This window comes from Pezoporus occidentalis, unplaced genomic scaffold (assembly GCF_034315485.1).
Source record: "Pezoporus occidentalis ecotype Australia unplaced genomic scaffold, CSIRO_AGI_Poc_V1 ctg91, whole genome shotgun sequence".
Classification (NCBI taxonomy): domain Eukaryota; kingdom Metazoa; phylum Chordata; class Aves; order Psittaciformes; family Psittacidae; genus Pezoporus; species Pezoporus occidentalis.
This window is the reverse complement of record NW_026916273.1, coordinates 1,441,680-1,450,234: the sequence shown is the minus strand read 5'-3', so window position 1 is coordinate 1,450,234 and position 8,555 is coordinate 1,441,680. Positions and strand designations below refer to the sequence as shown.

Sequence of the window (8,555 nt, the reverse complement as noted above, 5' to 3'; positions counted from 1 at the left end):
TCATAGTCATCTATTATTTTATTGTATATTCACCCTTCATCTCCATAATCCTTCTGAAGAATGTAACTAGGAAAGATATGCCTAATCAAATCAAATCCCAACCAACTTTGTTGCGTGTATAATGGACACTGGGGGAAGTCAAAAAGACACAAGGAAGTCTAACATGCAGCCAGACAAAAATCAAAGACTCCTATGTTGAACTTAATTTTAACACATTAAAATTAAATGAATTTTAACAGAAACATGAAATGCTGCATTGATTCAGGAAATTTGGGGTATTTTCCTTTGTCTAAACATATATCTTAGTGGCTGTGACAAAGTATTTAGGTGCAAACACACTCAAGTTGTCAACTACTTTATTTGCATTACAACACATTCAACTGTCTGGTGACAGCTGCAGCTGTTTTCCTCCTCCTATTTCAAGAGGAGTATATACCATTTACTAGTGCAGTAGCTGGACTGAACACGTGAGATCACTTTTTGTACTCCTTGTTCTTTAACTCTGAAGAGCTTATATGGGGAAAATTTAGGTAGATTTGAGTCAATAATAGCTATTGCTTGCACAGACATGTAATGTTTGCAGGTTGCTTTTTCTGACTGTCTGCAGGCCAGTACGTTTGGACGTAAGTGCACTGAATTTTATCTTCATTTTGCTTTGAAGCTAAAACTGTGACAGTTTTTCCCATGTTAAACCCTTATATACTATTTCTTTAAAAAAAAAAAAAAAAAAGAAAAAAGTATGGGCACTGGGCAAGTATTTTATAATCTGTAAATGCATCTTACTTTGCAAAAAGTAAAGTATGCTGTAGGGAACCAGAGGTTATTTTTGAGTATAACTATACTCATTCTTGCTTCACTTACTGGTTTTCTATTTCAAGCACATTAATATCTGTAAGAGTTGTTAGAGTACTTTAAAACTGGTTTATGAACAACATGAAAATGTTTAAAAGCTATGAGAAAACAAATGACATTGAAGAAGTTAAATTTTGTATCCCATCTTTGTTTAAAAGAAATATAAATTTGAATTTTACAACAGATGCAGAGTTATTAAATAGTAACTATTTCCTTGGGGTGTAGTATTTCAGTGTATAAAATAGTGGTAAATTCCTGATTAGGAAGCTGTATCAGCCATTAAAAATGTCCTAGCAATTCTTGGTATTTAACAGCGTATCTCAATATGACCACAAAGACTGCTTACCTACTTTAAAGGAGCTTTCACGTGGAAAAGCTAGATGTGGTTCTCCACATCTCTTCAAATGGTAGGAAGGGAATATATATTTTTTCCTATCACATGCTTTGTAGAGACACAAGTGTAATCAATAATAATAATGTCAATTTATATCTTAGAATAAATATAATTACAATTAATGTCAGTTATTAACAATCCTGATTATAGGTTAGGTTAAACAGTAACCAAGCATGCAATACAGTAAGAAGAACAGATACAGAGTAAAGGTTTTTTTTATATCTGTATTTATGTATACATATATATACAAACATTTCTGTAGAAAATAAGTTCCATATATTTCTCTAATACAAATTTAAAGGAAATTAGCTATTGATTTTTTTCAGTATTTTTTCCTCTTTTGCAATAGGAAGAGCAGGAGGTAAAGTTGCTGTAAAATGGGAATTTGTATGTGCAAAACAGGACACTGCGGGGGAGAAGACAGCAGTTACCTTGAGCTATTGCACTCTGGTAATACATTATTCAACACTGACCTAACTTTCTATGTATCCCAGTAGAAAAGATACTCTGGTTTTAGCCCACAAACCCCTCAAAGGGACAAAGTGTATCTTAAATTCATCTTTAGTGCTTTCTGCTTGCTCAGAAGTGCACAATTAGAAGAACTAATAACACAATTACAGAATTATGTCTTAGTACAGTAGAAACCTCAATTACATATTAGTCTTATTGATCTGTGGGTTTGTCCCCCCTCCATTATTTTTTCATAATTCCTAAACCAAATAATCCAGTAGTTTTAAGATACAGAAACTATGCAATGGCATGCCAGATCAGCCTTCAGATCATCTGTTACTGTGTTCAAAGGACAGCCTTCACCAGAAGCTAAAGCAAGAGTTGGATAAACCCCAAATATGTGAAGATGAAAGTCCTCAACACTCTTGATATAGTGTACTGTCCAATATTTTGATACTTTGATGCATCCTGTCATGTTACTAGCAAGGCCTTTCACTTACTACATATGCAAACAAAATTCAGGTGACTTTGTCATTGCTTAGTTCATTACCTTCTTGTTTTTCTACCAGTTCATGACAAGAAGAGCATTCCTCACCTGCCTTCTTTACAGAAGTCATTCTTGAAGGATTGTCCTCCAATCTGTAAGCAATCAAACTCCACATAAATGCTGTCCATCCCCTGGCTTTATGGAGAAACCTGTGAAGGAAAAAGTCCTTATCCACCAGCAGAATGAGTAAAGACTTGGGGAGTTAACTATTGTGTTCTGCATCACTGCTTCAATAAAATCATCACTCAGCCATAGTTGGAGTGTGATTGCGTGCAAAGAATAGAGATCCACAGTTCATTTCCAGACAGCAGTTTGATGCGGTGATACCAAGTGTCAGCAAAGTATATCAGAAGTAGTGACAAAGGAATACTACTCAACCATGCTTTCCAAAATGCAAGTCTTAAACGAGAAAGTTTGACCAACAGAAACAAAGGAATCAAAGAAAAAAAAACCCAAAAGCATCCACATAGCTGTAAAATAGGAAACAGATTTCTATACATCTTGAAGAGTCCTTAAAAAAACCAAAACAACCCCCAAAACCACCAAAAGCAAACAAACAACCCCCCCCCAAAAAAAAAACACCCACAAAAACCCCTTCAAACCACAAATAACCCACAAACTATTATCAATCCTGTCCAGAACTGAAATATATGTAGTCTTTCAAACACAGATTAGGTGAAACCCTCTCCCCCACCCCACCAAACTCTTGTATTTGATGTACTTATATAAAAGACAACACAATAAATTGCAGAACTTCATAAACCATGTAACATGCATTTTTGCCAAATCACTTTGCAACACATTTAGGTTGTTATCACAGAGGTCACTAGTTGACATTATCAATTATGAATAGACTATTTTTTCTCAATAAATAAGAGTAATTTTTAATAATTTTAAGGTACTAAATTCTTTACAAGCCTTAAAGCGCAAATAAGCATTCTTTACGTCATATATAGTTACATATTCAAGCCCTGCTGCAAAAGCTTTTCTCCCCACCTAACACCTGCTTTATTTATAACAATGTTTTCATAGAGTAGATAGATTAAAATATTTTGTAATTTAAAACTAAATAAAACTAACAAACTGTTTACTGGAATACTTCTACCTAGCATTCCTGTACATTAAAAAGCTTCATTACTATATCTGAATGCCAGTTATGCTTTGGATGAAGCTAGGAAATATCAGGTGTTAGAAGCTGACTTTTCTTAAGTCTGTAACTCCAGTGTGCTCAGCTAAACTACATGGAGATATGGTGTTCCCAACAGAGATGAGGGGAATAGTTACAAGATTTAAAAGTGGGTTCTCAGCAAAGAAGACACAGATTCTATCTGTATGCAAAACAAATCATAGTAAAACCCAAATACCAAAGCTCAAACTGTGCCCCTTATTGACTGCTCTCATTCTCATACCAGAAATATGTTGGTATGAAAAAAAGATACGGGTTTTGTCAATAAATGTAAGCAATGTGCATTCTCAAGTTTTAGTAAAATACATTCCTTATGGGCTAAAACTTGGTATACTTCCCCCACAATTTAGATAATTAAAAGTTTCTGTTTCCTTTCTGACAATTTAGATAATTAAAAGTTTCCCTCCTTTCCTGTGTAACATTATCTAGGTGTTCCTGCTCCGGCATTCTTCACAGCATACTGTGATAAAAAACTAACAGTAAGTGCTTGGTATGAGATGTCTTCTTGCCACTCACATCTATTCAAAAGTAAAAATCATTTTTCTTTTGAAGTTTCATCAGTTTTAAATTTTACCCAAGTACACTTAACTCCGAAGCATTCTTCAGCCTTCTCACTTGTTTTCTGCAGGTTTTTGTGAACTAAATTAATCTACTTGGACAGGTAGAACTTTTAGGACTGAGCAGTAAACGACTATCTGAATAACTGAAGTTTATATAGTGCTACCGAATTACACCAGATCAGCTACACAGCCCTGAAGGAGTAGCTGAATAAGTATTAACGAAGAGTAGGTTTAGTGCTATGAATACATACATGAGAAATCCAAAGTGCAGCCTCTGAATTACCTACTGATCTATTGAATTAATTCCTGCACTACATGCTGCCAAGAGCAGAATTCCTCTTTTGTTAAGTAATTTAATTCATAACAGAAAATAGAAAACATTATTACAACAGTAAAAAAAAATACTTTGCGTGAAATCTCCCAATGTGAGAGCCAGGGCTCAAAACATGGACTGAGGGCAAGACATTACCTTATCTTTGTATCTGTAAAATACAGATATAGCAGGAAAAAACAATAAATTTAATGTTACCTTTGGATTTGTCTGAATTTTACTTCATTCAGTTACAGTTCTAGGTAGGTTTTGTTGTAAAGAGTAAACTGCTGAATCACTCACAGGCAGAGTTAAGACGTTAATAACACTGAATATTGTCTCTGTAAAACAGAAACATTCCCAAGCACAGCAACCACAGTATTCCTGTTTTCAAATTATTACTTCCCAATTTAAGAAATAACAAGCACATCACCTTTGTAGTCTTGGATCTGCAATCATTCAGAAATTTATACTTCAAGTATAATTTGTCTACAGATTATACTATATATGTCTCCCCCCAGAATGTTCTTTTCTGATAATCCGGACAGAGCAATGGCTGACAGAAGTCAGTGTGTGTGTCTGACAGCTGGAATCAAATTTCATACTTACAAATTAAAGTTTATTCAGGTAGCTTTCTAAATCAACATGACAAAGCAGTAAGTTTTGCCCTGCTACTTTAAGGGCTTTATTCTGATGTCACTTCCAACACCATAAAAGTGGAGTAATTCTACTGAAGCAGAATGAATAAAACCAAAGTGAAAAGAAATAACTGAGACTAACTAGTGCCATATTTAAGAAGCCATTTCAAATGCCAGGGTCTAAGCCTATGTGACAGCTTAGTTATAACAGTACTGTATTATAGTATTATATTATTATATTATGGACCTACCTATTACAAAAATTACATAAATCCATTTACCATAGCTTAAAATGACTTTAAAAGACCAGCTGAAAAAAACTACTGAAAACTACTGTCTACAACTTTCAGTAATTACATGAATTAAGGCAAATGTATCCTTAAATGCTATGTTTAGGAATGCCTATTGTAGCTTTTCTTTTCCTTTCTAAAGAATGAAAACATAAAACAAACCATCCTTTATGTGCCCTATGAAGGCAACATGAGGAGATTATAACAGTGAATAAAAAGGACAAAACCCTTAGGGGTGCAGGAATTTAGAAGCCAGAAAGACCACAGATGTCTTTATAGGAAGCTCCATATAGAGTGTACCTATTTGTACTTCTATTCTGCAGGCATACAAAACTTCTGCAGCAGAAAATCACTTACTATGTTTGAGATCTGTTCATTAACAGCTCTTTACAGGGCAGTCACAGGAGTATTATTGTGCACTTGAAATAAATTAAAACCACTGGGTAAATGTGCTCTATTCAGGACCAATAAGCAGCAAACAAAGTCAAGTGAGTTTAAAACTCAAATTCCAGCTGTACTAGAAGTTAAAAGCCACATGACTCCAACATCCCACCTTTATTTTAAGACTGGAAAGTAATTTATTCACTCACAAGGTATTGTATCATTGGGGCCTGATTGAGGAGTCATGACTTTTATAAGTAAGCACCTTAATGTTCTCAAATCACCAGGAAAATACTCATCTCAGTGATGTGCAAACTAATACCTTTTGTCTCCACAAGTTCCATTTAAAGGTGCAGCAATCTGAAAACATCTTCCAGTACACCCTCGCAAGAAAAAATAACTCCTGGAGACACTAAATTGAAAAAAGTAATTGAAAACAGTTCTGATTTTAACGCTAAAAGGAAAAAGCAAAACTGGATTTTGTTACTTATATATTTCTGCAAGGGATGGTGTGGCCATTAAAATTATTCAAGCAAATGTCGTTTGTAATGGTCTCTGAGAAGGTATGCTGATGATAACAAAGTGAGGCCCATATTTACCATTTGAGTCATATTCCTTATTGACCACACTACTCACATTCCCTTAAAGGCTGTAGAGATAGTAAAGGTGTTGGCATGATTACAGAGAAAATATGGATCAAAGAGCAGTTCTTTTTATGGTGTGAAGGACAGTGGGACTTCCAGTTCCTTTGCACTATTTGAGTGCAGTCTGAACGCTTCCTGAAAAATGTACTTGAACTGCCATGTCATGATTTGTGAAAGCCAAAACATCACATGAAAATTAGGATAAAAGAAAGGGGTAAGCAGACACCGTTCAAGCCAGCACAACTCTGCCTGACGTGGTTTTTTGGGGCAGGGGAGGGCAGAAAGGAGGGGATAAATATCTAGATACAGTAAACAATTTACTCAGAAATTGTCAGAAAACTGTCAGCTTTCCTCTGTCAGTTCTCACGTTATTCTGCATACATTTCTAGAGAATAAAAACTCCATAGGTTAGGTCAATATATGGCCACCAACAGTGACACCACCGATGTATTATGCCCACTTACGCTATTATTAGTACAAGTGCTTTCTTTAGACAGAACACAGGTTCTAAGTAGGGTTTTTATTGCTGTGCAGTGCAGTGTGTCCCATGCCAAGGCTCAGTTTACATCTGCATGACAGGACTGCATAAAGGCTGGATGGATTCTCCAGCAGGGATTAAAAAATGTGTTCTTGCACTAGAACGCTTAAACGTAGAACTAGACATAAAAATTATCCTACCTTACCTCCCTAGGAGATTTTGGTCATCACAGATTAAACCAGTACATTCATACAAGTTATTTTGTGATTTTATTAAAATCAAAACATTAGTCTTCCAAATAAACTTTTTTCTTCATTGCAATCCTTCTGGGTAAAATATGTTAGATTTGGGTCTAAGCTATATCCCCATCCCCACCACAGCATCCCTAAAACAGGTGGATGATTTGCCACTGAAAACCAAACCAAACCACTCTCCCATAGGCAAAAAAATTTGTTTGTTGAAAAGACCAACTGAAAAACCTAATGACCTAATTTCAGAAAATGGTTATAGCCTGTCTTAAACAGTCAAAGGTCTTCTGTTCTAGATACTCCCTGAAAGGGAGTGAATGCTCTATTACTGACGATGAGCTGAAGCTGACTGAGATGAGAGGGTCATGCACCTGACTCTCCCACAACAGTGAAAGTAAGCACCCTCAACTATTTCAGCCAAATTATCATGATGAGTCTATCTAAAGTTCATTTCTGTCTCAGAAGGTAGGTGTTCAGGGACACCCCAGTCCTGTGAAACTGGCTGGTTCACACACTGCCACAGGCATGGTAGTGTTCAAGGCCAAGTTGGATGGAGCTTGGAGAAACCTGTCTAGTGGAAGGTGTCCCTGCCTGTCGTAGCGGGTTGGAACTAGATAAGCTTTAAGGACCCTTCCAACCCAAGCCATTCTATGGATTTTGTGATTCTTCGGTTGCTGAATATCACAGCAGTTAGCTGTTTTTCTGGTTCATTCAAATAAAAGTTATATGAAGAATAGCAAACTCTGCTAGTAACTCATAGGTTTATATGTGATACATATGGTTGTGGCTTTTCTGAAAGACTGTAGCCATCACCTGCTCTCATCCACTCAAGCCGTGGCAGGCAATCTCAGCATTTCCTCATTTCTATAAAATGCAGTTCCCACAATCACATTCTCACTATTTCAAACAGCACTAATATAATTTTCTTCCAAAGTATCAAGCTTATTTTCCTTCATAATGCCACCCCCCAAAAAAAAAAGTAACAAGAATATTACTCTATATAATTATTTCATCTACTTTTCACATTTAAAAGTCCTCCTACACATGGCTGAGTAATAAAAATCACTACTTTATGACATTTTTGTCAGCTGCTGAATACATTATTCAAGAATATGTATTACTGCTGAACCAGTTCTAGAAAGAGTGAAACAAGGTGCACTAAGTAGCTTTATCATGCCTTTTGTTTTTATAAACTAAAATAATCTAGGAGTGTGCTACTTCTTTAATACAACATGCTCTGTTCACTTTAGGGATAGTGTACTCTTGTTACAAAGCACTTTCATAAATGCATTCCAATGAGGAGGCTGGAACAGATCTCCTGATGGCTGTTCTAAAAGCAGAAAGAAAGCAGTCCAGAGTATGGTGCCATCCCTTGTAGCTAAGGGCACCAATAACCCTATGCCTAAATCCCACAGCCCTTTTTGGGTACACAGTTCCCTTTATTTTACTGGAAGTGCTATGGACACATTTCTGCAGAGACATGATGGTACATAATAACTGGAGAAGCTAATTTAGCAATAATTACTTTGAGATCTTCAACAGGCCTTTTGTCATTTTACTACTAATTTAACACCAAT

General features: G+C 35.8%; 1 long non-coding RNA gene across 1 annotated transcript in view; it reads right to left on the bottom strand.

The window, feature by feature from the left end:
- Nucleotides 1–1,219: 1,219 nt before the first annotated feature.
- Nucleotides 1,220–8,555, bottom strand: part of LOC134156847 (uncharacterized) — a 43,511-nt gene continuing 36,175 nt past the window's right edge. Inside the window, exons 2-3 of the long non-coding RNA XR_009962096.1 lie at nt 2,292–2,392; nt 1,220–1,652 (exon numbers count right to left, since the gene is read on the bottom strand). This is a non-coding gene — a long non-coding RNA (uncharacterized LOC134156847). The remainder of the gene's footprint in view (nt 1,653–2,291; nt 2,393–8,555) is intronic.